This window comes from Strix uralensis, chromosome 5 (genome assembly GCF_047716275.1).
Source record: "Strix uralensis isolate ZFMK-TIS-50842 chromosome 5, bStrUra1, whole genome shotgun sequence".
NCBI classification, from domain to species: domain Eukaryota; kingdom Metazoa; phylum Chordata; class Aves; order Strigiformes; family Strigidae; genus Strix; species Strix uralensis.
The window spans coordinates 67,596,851-67,617,308 of record NC_133976.1 but is presented as its reverse complement, the minus strand read 5'-3'; positions in this window follow the sequence as shown (position 1 = coordinate 67,617,308).

The following is a 20,458-nucleotide window of genomic DNA, read 5'->3' as shown; positions in this document are numbered from 1 at the left end:
TAGCTGCTTTTGGACCTCTTTAGGCCTCTGTGCTTAGATAAGCTCATACGTTAATCAAAGAAATTATATCCACATTATGTCTGTGTCTATTTGGTCACTCTTCTGACAAGAACCTTACACAGCGGGTAATATTGTACAAAATATTCCAAAACCAGCTTTTTGGAGTAAAAGTTGTACTTCACAATCCTTAGCCCAAACAATGATAGTTACTTTTTGTCCCACTGCTTCAGAAGGTTAATCTGGTATGAACCACGGAAAAGCAATATAAATCTTAAGATGCTGAAGAGTGGGGCTTTGTTGTTGGGTCTTTTTTGGGGGGGTTGTTTTTTTTATTTTATTTTTAAAGAAACACATGGTAAACATACATAACACCAGCTGCCACAAGTAATAATGGAGTAGAGTTTTGTGGGTTTGCTTTTTTTGAAAAGATCTGGACCAAAGCAGTTATGAGTGCATGGTATTAATTACTCTGTATATCAAACAGTAGTTAGTGCAAGACTAATTCTACTTTTTGCTTCCATGTATTTGCTGCTTTCATATGTCTAGGAATACATTTCTGAGTAAGTATTTATGGGCTGTAAGTTAGAAGAGACAAGTGATATGGTCAAATAGATTTTTCCTTCCAGGCACAGAATATCACTTACCAATTTCTCCAGTGAAATTGAACCTTGTAGCTTTTGCCTGCTGTTAATTGCTCTCTTTTCTACATTTTGAAGCAAGAGATTGAACTCTGTTTCATTGTGGCAGAAATGAGGCAGGGCTATGGAGTGCTTGAAACTGCAACGAAAAAAGTCCTCATCACAAACTGAAGCTGATCGTGCTCTATGCCAGGATATCAGCTGCAGTGTGATGCTGTCTGTGCTTCAGTTTTAAAGACCTTTATTCAAATATGTCAATGACTACCTCAAAATCCTAGAAATCTTCCTCCTTGCTTTTCCTTCCAGACAGTCTAAATTATCCATGACAGAGTAGTCTAACTTATTCTTAAAGAAGAGTCCTCAGTCTCTTTTTGTAAACTGGTCCCATGTTTCACTGTCCTTGCTGTTCGAAAGTTTTATCCTTGTCCCAATATTTAACTGCCCTTCCCAGCAATTTAAGCTCATTACTTCTTGCCTTCACAGAATCACAGAATTGTCTAGGTTGGAAAAGACCTTGAAGATCATCCAGTCCAACCATCAACCCAATATTAACAGTTCCCACCTACACCATATCCTTCAGTGCTATGTTGACCCTACTCTTAAATACCTCCAGGGGCAGCCACCACCTCCCCGGGCAGCCCATTCCAAAGCCTAACAACCCATTCTTTAAAGAAATGCTTCCTAATATCTAGTCTAATGTGGAGCAGTTTGCTAACAACTGGCTACGTGAGAAAGGGCACAGCACCGAGGAACTGCTGACAACGGCGACGTGATGGGAGAATACCGAAAAGTATCAAAGAAGAACAAAGAACAGAAGCAGGACTATGTAGAAGGCCTTGCAGAAATCATAAGGGGAGAGATTGGTATTTAACCTTAGCAACCAAAGTATCTAACCTTAGCAACCTATAAGGAGCTTGCTTTTTGCAATATGTATGAACTAATTATTGTGGATATAAAAGAAGTGTGAGTACTAATAAAGTTGAGCCTTTGTGCATTAAATGATGGCTGGGCTCCCTCTGCGTTCTTTCAACAAATGGTGACCGCGACGTGATACGTGCCAAAGGACGTATAAGGCACCACGAAGGATAAAGACCAGAGAAGGTTGTTCAGGTCCTTAAGCAGCGAGGACGGCGAAAGGCGACTAAAAAGGCCCGCGCCCAGGGTGTCACAAGAGGTGAGCCCTGCTGATACGTGCTGCCGAGACCTGGAAAGGCTGCAACGGAAAAATTAAGGTATGGACAGGCAAGCAGCATATGATTTATTTGCATCCTGGCTGACACAACGCCGGGTTGAGGGAATAGATGTAAAAAAGGATCTTCAGGGGCTTTTAGCTTATGGGGTAGAGCAAGGTTGTTTTATTAATCCACATACAGTTCATGAGTTATCGGAATGGAGAAAATTTGGAGATAAGTTATGGGAATTAACATTGAATGATGATAAGACAGCAAAAAAGTTGGGAAAGTTATGGAGGGTGGTTCATAATGAATTGCTAAGGTATCAGGCTGAAAAAAGAGCTGCACAGGGCGCAATTGCGGCAAAAGAGAAAAACACCAGATATGGGGAGGAGGAAACTAAGTGGCCATTACCGCCTACGTTTCGTGAGCTTGTTTTACCACCTTTACGTTCCGAAGAGACGGGACAGGAAAGCTCAGAACGAGTTCTCCCTACCGCTCCTCTCGCTTCTGCCCTGAGTAGCCCTGACGCGTCCAGCCACACTGTGACGCCGGAAAGCGAGAATTCTACTCCTGGCTCAGAAGATGGGCTGGGGATAGAGATCGCTAAAGAAAGGTGTCGGGCTTGGAATGCATTGGCGCGAGAGGGGCTAGAAAAAGGGGATGAGGAGATGACTCAGATGGCGACAGCAATGGCTTTTCCAGTTCAGTTTCAGCCGAACCCAGCTGGTGGACTAAATGCTACTGTTACGGCATTAGATTGGAAGCTTTTATCACAATTGCGCTCTACAGTGAGTTCTTATGGTGTTACTGGTGAACCGACTCGTCAAATGTTAGATTATCTCTGGAGCACTCAACTTCTTTTGCCTGCAGATTGTCGGGGTATAGCAAAGTTAATTTTCTCTCCTAGTCAGTGGTTGTTGTTTAATGCGCATTGGCAAGCGAGAGTGTTAGAATCGGTAGCGGTACAGCGGCAAGCAGGAGATCCATTACAAGGGGTTACAATGGATGAATTAATGGGGTTAGGACCTTATGCTAGAGTAGAAGCTCAAGCACTGCTCGGTCCGGATAAAGTGAGAGAGGCAATGAGGTTAGTGAGAGAAGCCATAGAGCAAGTGAAAGAGCCAGGCGGAGTTCCAATGTATATGGGGATTAAGCAAGGGAGAGAAGAGACTTTGGGCAGTTTTGTAGATAAGTTGGTAAATGCAATTGAAAGAGCAAGAGTACCTCTCTACATGCAGGGTGCTCTCTTAAAACAGTGTATTTCACAAAATGGCAATCCTGCTACAAAGAGTTTATTGAATACATTAAGGGCACATTGGACTATAGAGGAGGCACTTGAAAAAGCGTCATCGATACCTACTGGACCTCAGGCTTTTCTTGTAGAGGCAATAAAGAAATTAGGGGAAGGAATGAAAGAACAGGCTCAGGCTACTCAAAGTCAGGTTATGGCAGCCCTTGCGCCTCTCCAGACTTCAGCAGCAACAGCAGTTAAAGTGCAAACACCTAAAAAGGGGCAGCTGCGGTGTTACCGATGCGGAGCTCCAGGGCATGTACGAAAGAGTTGTACAGCCAGAAATGTATGGTGTCAAACTTGCCGATCCAACTCCCATAATGAGGTGGCTTGCTGCAGACGGTCGGGAAACTCCACACGGAGCGCGTTCGCCGGCCGCCGCGCAACGACCAAAATTGCAGCCGCAGCGCAGTCCTTCAACCCGCCACCCGGGGAAGTCTCGGGTTGGACCTGGCAGCAGCAGTAGATGTTATTCTGTTAACAAATAATCCTCAAACAATATCTACGAATGTACGAGGACCTATCATCATTAATGGGAGAGCCATGGGAGCTTTATTATTAGGAAGATCATCGGCATCACAATGTGGACTATTTGTTTTACCGGGAGTTATTGATGCAGATTATGAAGGTGAAATCTATATTATGGCATATACACTGAATCCACCAGTAAAGATTGCACAGGGACAACGGATTGCACAGCTGGTGCCTCTGCCACAAGTGACTCAAACAATACGACCAGTAACTGAGGAGAGTCGCGGAAATAAAGGCTTCGGATCCACAGGAAGCCTGACCCTGCTAACACTGGATCTGAGTACGAGACCCAGAAAGACTGTTCACCTGTCATTTCAAGGTAACGCAATAACTGTGGAAGGGTTGTTAGACACAGGCGCAGATTCCAGCATACTGTCGCCTTCTTCTTGGCCACAAGGCTGGCCGTTACAAGAGCATACCACTACCATCACTGGCGTGGGTGGTTTAACTTTAGCTAATCGAACGCCGCCCCTACAATTGACAATTGAAGGACAAACAGTCACAGCGGTGCTTGCTGTAGTGCAATTACCTCCAGGGATAAATTGCTTAATTGGAAGAGATGTGTTAGCACAAATGGGAGTAGTTTTGACAAATGATCACCATTTATTCTAATGGCCATTGCTTGGACTTTCCCGATCCCTATAACTTGGACATCTGACGATCCAATATGGGTAAAGCAGTGGCCACTAAAAAGGGAAAGTCTTGAGCAAGCACACTTGCTAGTACAAGAACAATATCAGCAAGGACATTTAAGATTATCTACTAGTCCTTGGAATACTCCAATATTTGTCATAAAAAAGAAATCAGGCAAATATCGACTTTTGCATGACCTTAGAGAAGTAAACAAACAAATGGAACCAATGGGGGCTTTACAACCAGGTATGCCGAATCCAGCTATGTTACCTTATGAATGGCCTATATTGATTGTGGACTTAAAAGATTGTTTCTTTACGATTCCGCTTCATGAAAAGGACATGCGCCGATTTGCTTTCACTTTACCGGCAATAAATAGAGAAGGGCCAGATCAACGGTTTGAATGGACAGTTTTACCGCAAGGAATGAGAAATAGTCCAACTTTATGTCAGATTTTTGTAGATGCAGCCTTACAGCCATTACGTCAAAAATGGACTGATGTTATAATTTATCATTATATGGATGATATATTATTTGCACAGAAAGAACCATTTACAGAAGCACAGATAAAAGAAATTGTAAACACCCTTGCAAAGCAAAAATTGGTAATTGCACCAGAAAAGATACAAAAAACAGCTCCATGGAAATATTTAGGATTGTCTTTGATGAAACAAATAGTGACACCACAAAAATTGACAATTAATCCTGAAATCTCAACACTGCATGATGCTCAAAAGCTATTAGGAGATTTACAATGGCTAAAACCTATAGTGGGCATCCCAAACGAGCTTTTACAACAATTACGACCACTGTTAAAAGGAAATGATCCTGCACAGGTAGTGTCTTTATCAGCAGACCAGAAGCGAGTGCTACAACAGATTATGGACCGTATTACTTCTGGACAAGTGCGTCGGAGAGACGCTGAGCTCCCCCTGGACATACTTGTGTGGATGGGTTCACAGCATTTGCTCGGAGCTATTACGCAGTTTAAAAAGAAAACGGGGGAGACATGGGTGCTAGAATGGATCACGCCAGCATTACAACAATCAAAATCTCTACTTCAAAAAATTGAGGTATTAGCAAATTTAGTAAAGAAAGGTCGTGTGCGAGTTATTCAAATAAGTGGAAGAGAACCTCAATTCATATACTGTCCAATGCAGAAGGAAACCATGCAGTGGTACCTGGCAAATAGCACAGCATTGCAGGAAGCCATGTTAAATGGGCCAATGATGTTGTCAACTGATCAATTATCTATGGAACCTTTGAGATGGTTGGGACAATTACATTGGATTGAACAGCCAAAAAGACAACAGGCGCCGATCCCGAATGCCATCACAGTTTATACAGATGCAGGAAAGAAATCTCAGACAGCAGCTATAACGTGGCAGGAAGATAATACATGGAAACACGAGATATTAAAAGCCACAGCACAAGACATACTACAAACTTTGGAACTGTTGGCAGTAGTTTGGGCAATGGTTAAGTTTAATGAACCATTGAATATTGTAACTGATTCTATGTATGTAGCGGGAATAGTAGCAAGGATAGAAGATGCAGAAGTCAGGGAAGTACAAAATAAGCGTCTCTATGAGTTGTTCTTACAATTACAGAGGGCCATAAAAATAAGGGAACAACCGTATGCTGTAATTCATGTTAGAAGTCATAAATGGGATATAGGACTTGGGGAAGGTAATGCTCGAGCGGACAAATTGGTATCCACTGTTATACATGTTCCTATGCCGAAAGACAAATTGGCAAAAGAAGCACATGACATATTCCACCAGAATGCAAAAGGGCTAAAAACACAATTTGGCATCACAATGGCGGAAGCAACGGCCATAGTAAAAACATGCCCTGTTTGTAGTTTTCACAATAAAGGGGTTGGTATTGGAATAGGAGTCAATCCTAGAGGGACGAAATCTAATGAAGTATGGCAAATGGATGTGACTCACATACAAAGTTTTGGTAGACTTAAATATGTACATGTTACTATAGATACTTATAGCAAATATATATGGGCCTCTGCGCAGAGTGGGGAAAAGGCCACACAGGTAATCAGACACTTAACATGTTGTTTTGCAATAATGGGAGTCCCAAATACTATAAAGACAGACAATGGACCAGCATATGTCGGAAGTCGAGTGCAAAGATTTTTAAACAAGTGGGGAGTGAAGCATGTAACAGGGATACCGCATTCTCCCACAGGACAGGCCATAGTTGAGAGAGCAAATGGTACCTTGAAACGTTATGTAGCAAAATATCAGGAAATACAGGATGTACAGGAAAGATTAGCAAAAACATTATTTGTAATGAATCACTTGTGTATATTTGGAGACGCAGAACAACCACCAGCTATGTTACATTATGAGAAGGCAAAAGTAAGTGAGGGAAGGAAAGAGATATGGGTAAATTATAAGGATCCAAAAGATGGATTGTGGAAAGGACCAGCTAAAGTAGTAATATGGGGAAGGGGATATCTTTGTGTTTCTACACCAACAGGCACCGTATGGGTTCCAGTGAGATGGGCAAAACCTGCCGCACCTCCCAATGACGTACACAGGTGTTAGTTGCAACTATTTTGCCAGGAGGAGCGGCTAATAAGGCCATGAACTTAACAAAACAGATAGGATGTTGGGCAAAAGATGAGCTTAATCGCACTTCTGAAATTTTAGATCGGCTTACAGCAGATGTAGAAAGTGTTAACCATGCAGTATTACAAGATAGAGCAGCAATTGATTTTTTGCTCTTAGCGCAAGGACATGGATGTGAAGATTTTGAAGGAATGTGTTGCATGAATTTGTCTGACCACTCAGAATCTATTTTCAAAAGCATACAGCAGCTAAAGGATGGTGTCAAACATTTAACAGAAGATGATGGATTAGATTGGTTAACAAGGATGTTTAAAGGATGGGGACTTTCAGGATGGTTAATATCTCTGATCAAGTCTGTGGGGGTCATGATCTTGGTAATTGTGGTTGTGCTTTTGATGTTGCCATGTATTGTCAATCTTCTGCAAAGGGCCCTGCAGAAGACTGCCTCTGCAATATTTTTAGCACAAGTGCAAAAAGAAAACGGGGGAGATGTGGAGCAGTTTGCTAACAACTGGCTACGTGAGAAAGGGCACAGCACCGAGGAACTGCTGACAACGGCGACGTGATGGGAGAATACCGAAAAGTATCAAAGAAGAACAAAGAACAGAAGCAGGACTATGTAGAAGGCCTTGCAGAAATCATAAGGGGAGAGATTGGTATTTAACCTTAGCAACCAAAGTATCTAACCTTAGCAACCTATAAGGAGCTTGCTTTTTGCAATATGTATGAACTAATTATTGTGGATATAAAAGAAGTGTGAGTACTAATAAAGTTGAGCCTTTGTGCATTAAATGATGGCTGGGCTCCCTCTGCGTTCTTTCAACAGTCTAAACCTTCCCTGGCACAACTTGAGGCCATTACCGCTTGTTCTATCACTTATTACTCGGTTAAAGAGACTCATCCCCAGCTCTCTGCAACCTCCTTTCAGGTAGTTGTAGAGGGTGATGAGGTCTCCCCTCAGCCTCCTCTTCTCCAGACTAAACAACCCCAGTTCCCTCAGCCGCTCCTCGTACGACATGTGCTCCAGACCCTGCACCAGCTTCGTTGCCCTTCTCTGGACACGCTCGAGTCATTCAATGTCCTTTTTGTAGTGAGGGGCCCAAAACTCAACACAGTAATCGAGGTGGGGCCTCACCAGTGCCGAGTACAGGGGCAAGATCCCTTCCCTGTCCCTGCTGGCCACGCTATTTCTGATACAGGCCAGGATGCCATTGGCCTTCTTGGCCACCTGGGCACACTGCTGGCTCATGTTCAGCCGACTGTCAATCAACACCCCCAGGTCCCTCTCTGACTGGCAGCTCTCCAGCCACTCCTCCCCAAGGCTGTAGTGCTGCTGGGGGTTGTTGTGGCCCAAGTGCAGCACCCGGCATTTGGCCTTATTGAAACTCCTCCAGTTGGCCTTAGCCCATCGCTCCAGCCTGTCCAGATCTCTCTGCAGAGCCTCCCTACCCTCAAGAGAATCAACACTCCCACCCAACTTGGTGTGGTCTGCAAACTTACTGAGGGTGCACTCTATCCCCTCATCATGGATTTAACTCCATTCACCACAACTCTTTGGACCTGGCCATCCAGCCAGTTTTTATCCAGCGAAGCATGTGCCCATCCAAGCCTTGTTACAAAAGAAAAAACAATACTTTTTTACAGTTACTTTTTGTATATTTGAAGACTGCAGTTAATCTCAAACATTTCTATCAGATTAGAGTGCTTTTGTCACTCAGCTTTTCCTTGGGGGTCATGTTTTCATCTGTTCCTACAGTGGCAATGAGAACCTCTTTCACTATTGTTTCTTAGTGTTTGTATGTGCTACTAGCTCGCAGGTGCATAAAAGCATTGTCAGTAAAGATTCAAGGCTGAATGTATGTGATGTGCTGACATCAATAACCCAGGCTGCAAAACAACCTTATAACCTGAAGAAAGCAGAACAAGCTTATAAAAGCTGTGTGAGTAGAAACAGTTTGTTTCTCAATGCTGTGTAATCCTTCCTCAAATACAGGAACCCCCCAGCAGACACACAGAGCTTGCCTAGCCTCTAGCTAATTATACATGTTCAGACTTGACTCTTTCCTCAAGTAAGCAAATGAAATAACTGTGCTCAAAGCATGTCTTATTTCCTTGCTAGGAGCCCTGTTAGATGGATTTCCTTGCACTCAAGGCATTGATAGGTTCATTCTCTCTGGCATGAGACAAATGAGCACACAGTCCAGTTGGTGCAGCCTTCTGGATATTCTCTGGTGTCTTTGTGCCCACACTGATCTTGTATGACTGAAGAATCTGTGATCATCTCGCACAAGGCAGCTAGCTTAGCCCTTAGAAACAAAAGCTGTGTAGGAAGGGTTTTCCAGACCACTTAGTTCTTAAACGCTACCTTTGTTTTTCCATTGGAGTGCGCAGTTTCACATTCACTTTAAACCCACATCCCTGGAGCCTATCAATAAAAGAGATGGGTTTCCCCCTCCCTAACCACAGATTGTCTTTTGTCTTGGCCATATCATCTATATGGTAAACAAGATAATTGGACTGATCCAGCTGAAAATGAATTCAGCAACAAAAATAACAATGAATTTACTGCACAATATCTTCTCTTGCTGTGGGATGGCACGAGCACTACTGGAGGAATAAGGAATAAATCAGGGCTGGCATGGGGTCAAGGCAAGGCAGCAGCTCGGACTTAAATTCACTGGACCCACTGTGCATCACCAGTCTTGGAGAAATCTCATCATTATTCAACTCAGCCGGATCATTAAATCTCATCCTTACTCCCTCAGTGGAGTGCTGTGGCGGGTTAGGTTTCCTCCTTCACCAGGCCTCTGTGTGACTGGTGTTCTCAATGCCATTCTCAGGTGCTGTTGTACTGTTAGGTGGGATGTCGCCCTCTTCTGTCTATCCCAGCACACCTGCATCACTGGGAGCATCGTTTCAAATGTATCAAACTCCCCACTGTTTTGTATCCTTAAAACATACTGCCTTATGTGTTCTTCCTAGCTTGTCAATGTCTTTGGAGCTCATAACTGAGACAGATCTTTAATGTGAAGCTGGGTAAGCTCAGGAACAGTAAAAGCAGCAGCGTGAAAGAAGGGAACACATACACTTCTTTACCTTTCTGTATGCCAAACCAGTTCTACTGAACCACTTCTGAAATGCCATGTTTCAGCATAAGCACAACACTCCATTCCTGTGCCAACTTGGATGTCTTGCACATTGCTCAAACTTTAGACATAGATGTTCATGCTTTGCTGAAGAGTTCAACTGACTTACCCTTCATAGGAGACGTGTGACCAAAAAAGTTAATGTTCATGTGCTCCTTATCTAACACAATGTACTGTACCATAACATATGATATTTTTCATCCTTGATTTCCAAGTCATTACATTTCAAGAATCACCTTCTGCTTGCACTGGTAACAAAACAAAACCATGCTCAAGTCTGCAGGTGCATAATTTTTCTTATCAAAGTCCTTTCCCCATAAAACCTTATGTTGAATTATTCAATAACCTTAGGAAACCATGTGACTTCTCCCCCCTCCCCCATTACTGCCTACCAGAAGTTGTTTCCCCTATTTAAAATGAGACCTTTAGACCTTTTGGGGTTTATCTTACAATAAGCCAACAGATGAGGGTTCCTCCTTGACCCTGCAGCTGATCGTGAAACTGTCAGGAGAGAGTTATGCACTTCAAGAAGGCATAAATCACATAGCTAATCATAATTAAACCTGAGGACGTTAGACAGGAATCAGTTAAAGGCACAAAACCAATCTAGCTGCCACTGAGGCTGCCCTTTTTGCAAATCTATTATTTGGAAAATGATAAGGATCCAAGGAAAAACAAATGCCTTTTGCTTGAATGCACACAATTTCCAATACAGAGGTGGTTACCTTGAAATCCCAGCTCTAAATAATTTAATTTGCTTTATTCAAAACATGAATTAGAGATGAGGATGGGTGGGGAGTTTGGTTTGGTCTTTGTGGAGGTTTTGGGGCTTTTTTGGTTGGGGTTTTTTTTTGTTTTGCTTCGGTTTTTTGTGTTTTGTTTTATTTGTTTGTTTTTAAATCATACTTTCAAAGTTCCATGTCCTGCCCAACTCAACAGAGATTATTGGAAGAGAAAGTTTTCCAGACTTCTAAAATCAATTAGACATACGATTGAGTGAGCACAGACCTGGGCTCAGAGGGGGTGTGCAAAATTCAAGCCTGAGTTTTCAATTTGCAGCTGAAACTCTTCTGCACTCAGAGATTTATTTTTTTTTTTTAATCCAGTATTAGAATTTCTGTCAAAAGTTTTTCCTGTGGCTGTTACTTAGAGTAACTGGAGCAAGTGCGGTATCGTTGTAGCCAAACAAAACTACGGAAAGCAGGGGTGGGCAGAAAACCAATTTACTGCTTGATTGAAGCGGGGTAAGGTAGTGGGATGGGAATCCTATTCCATACTGGGACAAAACCAAGACCATTACCTTTATGTTGTTTATTTTGTTAGGGTTCTTTTTTTTTTTTTTTTTTTTTCTAAAAAAAAAAAAGTGTGGAGAGGGAGAAAAGGAGGGAGGAGGAAGAACAAAAGATCAAGAATAAAGATTTGAACCCGAGTCTGCCTTGTCCAGGGTGAGTGCCAAGATCAACTGTACTGTTGGCTTCTCTAGCATCTTTTTTAAAAATATTTTAAAAATAGTTCCATTTTACATAAAAAGATATACGTTGGAGAAGAGGGTTTATTCCTCATCAGATGCAATGTCCAAGGTAAATGAGTATTCTGTGGCAACTGGACTGTGGGAGCATTTCACACTAAGGCCCAGGGTGTTAGCTGTTTACACAGAATAAAAGATCTGCAGTAGGAAAAACAGAGTAGCCCACTAGTAAGCCTGCTAGTAAGCTCAGCCAGCTGGTACACTGGCATTAAAGTGACTTTGTGGGTACATTCACTTTTGACCAGGAAAAGGGGAACCTGAAACTTGCTTGTGTTATAGACTTAAGAACTTAAGCACTAAACTCTTCTGCTATTCTTTTTCTTCTCTGTGCCTCTCATCCTGGCTCTGTGATTTTAACTGGAAATGCCATTTTTCTTGATGCAATTTGCTTTGTGCCTGGTACATGTCCCTGAAAAGTTTTGCTCTTCATATATCAACAGTTTCTGACAAAGGAAATAATTTCATTAGAAAACCCCTGATCAAGCTGCAATTGGCACACTGCATCCCAGAGCACTTCTGTACAAAAAGAGCAAAAGCATATTGCTATGCTCTACTCCCTATGGTCCTCAGCTGTAATTAAAGATGCCTTGCCACCTGTGAAACAGTTGCAGCAAGAAATGTGAAGGCAACTCCAGTTACAGCATAATCACTTCTAGTGTAAATGTTCCCTTAATGCTTACTCTTTTTTCTTCAGATAATTTGGGAATAAAATCCTTGATGCAAATAATTTTTGGGCATTTCTGAAATGTCTGGATTACTGCTCTGTGTTATTCAGGAAGTCAGATTAGATGATCATGGTGCTGCCTTCTGGTCTTAGGCCCTATTTAACTTTTACCCTTTCCCTTACCCTTCTCACCCTTTTCCTTTACCCCTTTCAAAGCATGATATGCAGGCTTGACACTACGCAAGAGCTCTGTATGGAGCACCTTTGTCATTCCCCTTTTTTTATATATAATCTCAGCTACCACTTCCCAGAAACTCTTTGGGATAACATGTGTAGTGGATGTCTATTGTCCCAGGAAAGTATGTTCAGCTACAACAGGTCTGAATTCACAGTGTACTCAATTCTTGGAGAAAAGATCTATAGAACTGATAGGAGTGGTAAAGGAAGTTGGTTAGATATTGTTAAGGTGCTACAGTTGGTTTTCTGTCTTTTTTTAAAAACAGACAAAACAACCAGCAAAGCAAGATTTAATAAGGTCTCTCTGGGAAGGTAGAGTCTTGTTGGAGGAAAAATACCCTCCTTCATTTCAAGAGGATAGTTTAAAAACCTGCAGAAAACTAGGCCTTTTCTGTGATGGTCTCCAGCACCTGCTGGTATCCAGATGGTGCTGAGGAAAATAGATGTTTCTTATTTACCAAAACAATAGTGGATGTTACTACTGGGTATCCTTCTCCCTATTGTCCAATGCAATCCTTATTGCATCTTCTGAATGCATATCAAGTGGTATGAAGGAACTTTCCTCAACCATCAACCACTGGAGGTAGAAAAATTATAGTTCCGTTTCCCAACCAAGTATGCAACCTTCCCTGAGGAATGTTATGCTCTGCACTTGATTTAGTATCCAGTCAGATCTTCATCTATTGTAAAACTGCAAAGCCAGCTATAGATATTTTGTAAAATGCATCCTATACTCTGAAAGATAGGGGTTTGACTAGACTACCACAGCTATATCCCCAAAGCCATGATTTTGTCTTGCACAGATTTACCAGAAAGGTTTCTACCTTTGGCTTGCGCTGACAGTGATCTTATTAGCTGGCTGTATGATACATTGCAGGCAGAGCCAAACAAGTAGATTAAAAAATTTGAAAGCACTTGTGACATCAAGGAATAGATGAAATCACCAAGAAAATTGAATCATATTTGTAGAAGAAGATAACATTGCAAAATGATTAAATCCACAGACCATTTTTGCTGCCTTGTTTATGTCCTATGATTTAAAATATTGAGACCAAAAATACCAGAGGCCTCTGCTGCTTATAAGCTTGAATAGTTGTCTAGGGCTATCAAGTCTACTGTGGAAGTAAATGCTATGAAGGCTTCAGGGTGAATCAAAGTTGAGACACGGAGTGTTTACAGACCTTGTTCCATAGAGGCTGATCCAAAGTACCTGGAAACGGGATGGGTGATATCCCCATGTCTACTTATAAGAACTGCTATTCTATTTGTACCTCAACCATAGTTAGTCCTAATGGTTAATCAGCTTACTGGGTTACCCAGATATCTGGACAGAGCAACCACGTAAGTCCCATTCTATACCCTGAGAAAAAACAATCCAACATAGAGCAGAATGAGAACTACAGAGGAAAAATCAGAGGCCACATGAAAAAAAGTTGATCAGCATGTACTATGGGACTCATGGGAAAAGCAGTGAGCATGAAGCCAGTGAGGTCTGTGGTTTCAGGAAATAAGATGCTGCCATGGAGCACCCCAAGGACACAGTGGAGAAAGTGGCAGGAGTTGGACACTAAAGATATTGCAGGCACTTGTTTGTGAATGATCAACCTATTTGGAGATCTTTCAGCAGGGCTTACCTGCCTGCTCTTTACTTGGATGGGAAAAGTAAAGGGTGGTGCCTTGGGGTCACAACAAAGGCTGCCGTGTTGATTGGGGTTAGGACTAGTAAATCTGTGTTCAATTTCCTGTTTCATGCAAATTCTTTCTGTGCCAACAAGCAAGCCATCAAGCCTCTCTGTTTCTCACTTCCCTATCTATAGTATATAGATAAAAGCCTCTGCATTATCTCAGCATGGACTTAAATAAATGAAAGTGTGGAAGGATCTGTTCCATCAGTAGTAGGGGATAGATAAACTTGGAAGAAAATATGCTGAGCATAATGGAGAATGGATACTCCTGGAGAGGGGGAAGAAGAAGAAGATTGCCTTTTAGAGAATAAATGCAATTAGAAAAGTCTGCAAAGGAAATTATCTGATGCTTAAAGACAAAACAGAGATTTTATTTTTTTTTCCTGCTTTGATTCCTCTTGATTCTATGGAAATTGTTTCTTTCTGAATCAGCTGTTTACTGGCTTGGTATTAATGTCTTACCAGACCTTATTTCTTATTTGCTTTGATATGGCTCTAAGTGTTAATTTGACAAGTATTGGATGGTTCCATTCTGTAATTTGCAGAATGAAATAAAGTACCTATATCCTCACTAGATAATCAGAATGTTTATCGCTTTAATGCTGAGCTCAGCAAGCTGAAATATCAACACATACTGTGCAACAAAGCTCAGTGAGGAGATTCCAGCACTAGTGCTGACTACATTGTGCTCTACTGAGTGGGGAAAAATGTCTAGAGCCCAACAAACATGGTGACCACAGTAGTGCAGTAGACATCTGCACTAATAAATTCTTTCTTGTTATGGCTGTGCCTGTGTCTTTGATCTGTTTCAGGTAACATTGTGTTCAGGTGACTTTGTGTAGGAATAAATGTATACATGCAAGGAAACAACATCATAAAGGGGGACTAAGGCTGGGAGCTGATATGCTACAGGGCTGGAAGCAGGGGATGCATAGGCACTGTGTCCCAGATGTGGTGTGTGCTGCAGGGCAGGATGCCCAGTGGGAGCCTGTGCGCCGCCATCAGTACTGCAGCACCCATGAGTTCTGACTTGCCCAGAGACCTGTAATAGGTATTTCTCCTGGAACGCAGAATTATTATTTTACCTGGCCAAAATCCACACCTTAAGTATAAAGCCCTTGTCTCCACCTTTATGGTCAGACCTCTTCTTTGAACTCTCTGCTCACAATTTGTTAAAAGGCTGATGACATACAAAGGAAGTATTTTCTTGTCCATTAAGGTGACTTTTCTAAAAACGCTGCACATTTAGTGGTGTTTAACTATGTATACACCCAGCTGCTTGTATGTCCAATGACAAATGAGTTTAGTGTTTTGATAAATGGCAGAAGAGAGATCTATATATTTCAAGCTAACATGACAAAATAACTTTGCATGTTTTCCTAGTACAGTCACATGGTATTAAAAATGTTTTGTGGAGGAATTATTTTAAGCTATAAAATATTCTGTTTGTTTTTTCTGACTACTGAGATAACAGCAGAATGTTTTGTCTACGCGTATCCAGTCTTCATTAGTTGCTGGAAGATGTAAAACTGATTCAAAGTTCTTGGAACTTCAGCTCAAAACAGGCATAATTTATAATGCTTTGGATGGGAAGTTTCTGAGAAAGGAACTGAGAAAGGAACTTACTTTAATAATAGGTGGTTTTTTTGGCTTTTCATTTTTGTTTTGCTTTTTTTATTTTTTTTTTTTTGTTTTCCTCTTTTTTTTTCCAGGGTTGTTGGTGTGTAGAAGATACTTTGCATTAATTGCTGTTAGTGATTGTTACTTTTCTTTGGTTTTGTTTCCATCTATATGCCTAGACCTCTTGCTCATAGTTGAACCGTTGGTGTTATTAATTAGTCGTGTTGTTGGTGGTTATCTTTATTATAGTAAGACCTTGATGACATTTAAGAATATGATTGTGTTTCACTAGATGCTGTATAACAGACTAAGACAGTCAATGGCTGAAGACTTCACAGTTTAAGTATACCAGAGAGCAGAGCAATGGATTATAATAAACAAGCAGAATAAACATAGGAACAGCAGGTTTTTTGATTTGGTTTATTTCATTTGATTTGGTTTATTTCATTTGTTTAAATTTTAAGTAGATGATGCTCAGTAAAATGGAAGGAGATCATTTGATTAGGAACACAAACAGTAGAGAAAATGAGAGGTGAAGCACTGAAGTGAACCTAGCAGGGAATAAGAGAAAGGCAAATAAGGCAAGTAGGTACACTAAGGGCTGAAGTGTCAAAGAGAAAGTTGGAAGAAAATATATGGACTGAAAACTATAGTAAAATTCCTGAAGACATTATGAACCTATGGTGTTATCAGTTGGTATTGTACTGTTCAGTCTCCAGTTTACATGTGCATTTTTTTTTTAGAAAAACCTGTTGATGTTTCTAACCTCAACTTGCTTCACAGTGCCCATGCAAATGCTGGTAGGGCATTGGGGCCAGTCCCGTACCGCTCTAGTAGTCCTTCTTTGCTGGACCAGTGCTTCTAGCCTCTTGGCAGTCTGAAGAAGTTTAAAGATGACTGTGGGGTTTTGTATTAAATATGAGGGACCAGACCAGCATAAACTGATCTTAACATCGGGAACACAAAAGGAGCTTTTGTAATCCTCATTGCAACTGAGGATCTTGATATCTGCAGTTTGCTCTGGTAAAGGAAAGCAAAGTAATATGTACTCATCAAACTCTTAGAGAATAGATATTTTTCCACTGTGTGTCATGTTTCGGTGGTTACTTTCCACGCCTCTTGTTAAAATTCCGGCTGTGACAACGTGAAAACTAGATTTGTCCTTTGACATTGATAATGGTTCAGTTGGTAGGTAGTCAGTGCCTGTATTAATATGTATATGAATATTTGGATAAGTTAGTTGTTTTCATGTTTTTAGAGAGGAAATCTTAATCTGGAGTCTGGTCTCTCACATTGCTGCTTTTTAATGAAATTGAGCCTGTGCCATCTGCTAGCCATACTGATTACTTGGAGAACTTTCATGTTGCTATTCACATAATAGTTGATACATAATTTATGTTTTATGCTAGATAATCACCTTGAAGCATTTATTCACTGATTCCAATGAAGACATAAGTTCTCCTTTGTTGTAGTCACTGCATCGTTGTTATTTTTTTAAGCAAAAACTAAAAGATGAAACAGTTAAATACATTTCCTGTCATAAACCTGAAATCTTGAGCCAGTACCTTAAAATGCAAGAACAAGCCATTAAAAGCTGCCTACAAACATGAAACAACTGTTTTAATTTGTTGCCAAAACAGTTTATCAGATTAAGATAGCTGACTGGCCTTTCTAATGTTTGTGCTTCAACCTTTTTCTGGTCTGTGGATTGCTGTGTGGGATGCTTTTGTGTCATTGGCTTAAGAGTCTGACCCTTAGTTATGAGAAATAAATATTTTTGTGTTATGAATAGAACATAAGGAAAGTATAGCTTCATTTTCACTAGGCTACCTTTAACATAAAAACTCCAGTACACTACCAGATTCCTACAGTTCACAGCAGTGTTATTGAGTCTTCCCTTGCCTCTAGGTAAGGACATTGAGTATTGGGCCTGCTATACACACAGAGGGTCCATTTCTACCCCAGAGATCTGGTATCTTTAGTAATTGTTTAGCTACTCCTACAATGTTGTGAAAATGAATTTGTGTTTGCAGAGATCTCAGAGATGATCAGATGAAAGGCTCTGAATAAGTACAAAGTATAATTATTAGCCAATGTTTAACGAGGATTTATGATTAGCATGCTGCCTGTGTAAACAGTATTTAACTTGGAGTTACCGTAGAGTGAAAGCCAGGCGCCCCGCTTCACTGTGTGCTACTTTTTTTTACATGCACTGAAACTCATCTTAAAACATTTGAGATCTTTGTCTTCAGTTTGTTGCAGTTCAGTCTAAAACTCTCAAATAAGGCTACTTTGTTAATAAAACATTGTTTACTTAAAGCTTAAAAATAGGCAGGAAAGAACCACTTGATTTCAACAGCTGCTTTTACAAGGGTGTCTTGGCAAGAAGTAGTAATTTATTCAACCATCAACACAGAATTAACATGTTAAGGTGAAATTAAAAAGTTTCTTTAAGTTTTCTAAAGAAATTAATATTTAAAAGCAAATTTCTGTTTGACATATCCACATACACTCTAGTATACACTAGACGAATTCCTTTCTGGCTTAAATGAGCAATTCCTGGGTTTCTGAGGAGTTTTGCTGTTTTGCAGTAACTGAGTGTCTACTTCCTAATTGCTGTTGGTATTTGACCACCCCAGGAACAAGCATACATCACCTGACAGTGGTCAAGTTAGAAATACCTTGGTTGAGTAGTTCTTATCCAAAGAACCATACCAATATTTCTTGTAATTCTCAGTGCTCCAAGTATCATTGTGGATGCAATTCATGCACTTCATAATTTAAAGGAGATCTTTAAGGTCATAAAATTCAGCAGGTAACAGAGGTACACTTTCATTTACATGGATATCATGATCACATGTGCATGTTCATGTCTCTCTTCCATCTCATACTGTGAGTTGTTGTTCACTGTATGTATTCAAGATCTGTGCAATAGTTTTAATGGTAATAAGAACTCAACATACCTTTCTGCTCCTTGTCAGAACTGACACCCACAAATTTCTGCTTAAATACCTACAAGTTCATTAGAGCTTCTCTGTAAGCTACTTAAGCTGTTTTTTACCTCATTACTTGAGAAGAAAAAAAAAAGTTCTCCTTTAATGAATGGACAGGAGTTAGAACAAAAAAAATTATTAAAAAGTGTATTTTAAAGGCTTATAGTGTCCAAGAGAATTTGCTAGGTTTCAGTATTTCACAGTGCTTACCAACTTTATCATGTGTCTTCCTCTTTGTTTGAAATCGGTCCTATTTTTCCATTCAGAAGATGCAGCTGCTTCTAATGCCTTTTGTTCATTTATATGTTCGAGCAATTCAATACTATAGAGGAGAAGGGAAGAGATGAGAGGAACATCCTGACAAACCTTAAGGCTTTGTCATAGCTTATCACAAAATAAAAGGTATATTCCTGTGAAGGTCATCCCAAGGATGGTCAGAGCAGCAGCATGTCCACTGGATAACACTGCCCAGAAGAGCTATAAATAGAGCCTCTTCTCTCCCTAGTGCCAGCTAGATGCTAGATTTGTGATTATGGCATTTACAGTCCAGCTCCATTCAAACAGATTCTGTGCCAAACAGTAGGAGAAAAAAGCAAGCAAGCAAGCTTTTTCAGATCTCAGCACAAGGGATGTAGAAAATTAGATGATGAATTCATTATAAGCACAGCCTTTGTCGTTGAAGTAAATATTACTCCTGGGTCAGATCCCTTTCTATCCTCCCCGATAAATGAACTGGAATCAATGGGCATATTACAAAGGCTTTATGTTTTGGCTTTAGTTTATTCAGGCATAGACAGAGGAAAGGCATGCATTTTTCACTCAGCCAAAGACATATTAATCGCAGCTTTGTCTGCACAAGCTCTGGGGAGCCAGGTCTAATACACTAATAACTTAAAAAATCATATTCGGTGCTTTCCCTTTACCAGTTTGCCTTACAATGTGCAATTCAGTGCTCTGTCATTCTCCAAGAGAGATGCAAACATTAGCAGATAACACTCAGAGCAAAGAATCTGTAGCACTGGACATAAGCTGCTGATTTCCCAAACACATCTGTGTTTTCTTTGCTGAACTGGAGGCACTAAAACTTTGTGAACCAATAGTTTATTAGGTTTGGGGGGGGGTGTGGGGGGGGTGTGTTCTTATTATTGGGGTTATTTATATCAAGTCTGAAGACTTCTGGCTTTTTTGCACAGTTGTGCATCTGTGTATATAACTGATTTCTAGTGGCTACTGGGAGTGTTACATGTGAGATGAAGGTCCTTACTCTTGCAAGTCCAAATGAGAGAGAAGGAACAGCAGGAAACATGGTAAATGCAAAGGAAGCTCAAAGTAAGAGCAGAGCAAAAGATTCAATAAACAGCACTTCCAAACCAGCAAACATCTGTCTATTACCAAAGATGTGTTGCAATAGCATCTTCAGAAGAGAAAGCAAGAAGGCAATCTAGAGATCTATTAGCTGTGTTGAAACAGCCTTCAAAGCATTAAAAGCATTCCATTTACAAGCTTATCTACAAGAAAACCTTCTTCCCAGGCCTGCATATTCAGCTAGTGGTCTTGAGTAATGCTTTTTCATGTGTTTATTGGTGATGATGCCTTGCCCTTGCTACCAGATTTGCTTTACACCTGTGCTACTTTATGGCTTTTAAATAGGCATCAAGTGATTGCATTTAGCTTAAAAAAAAAAATTTAAAAAAAATCAACAGACAAAAGCAGCAAAGCTTAGCTT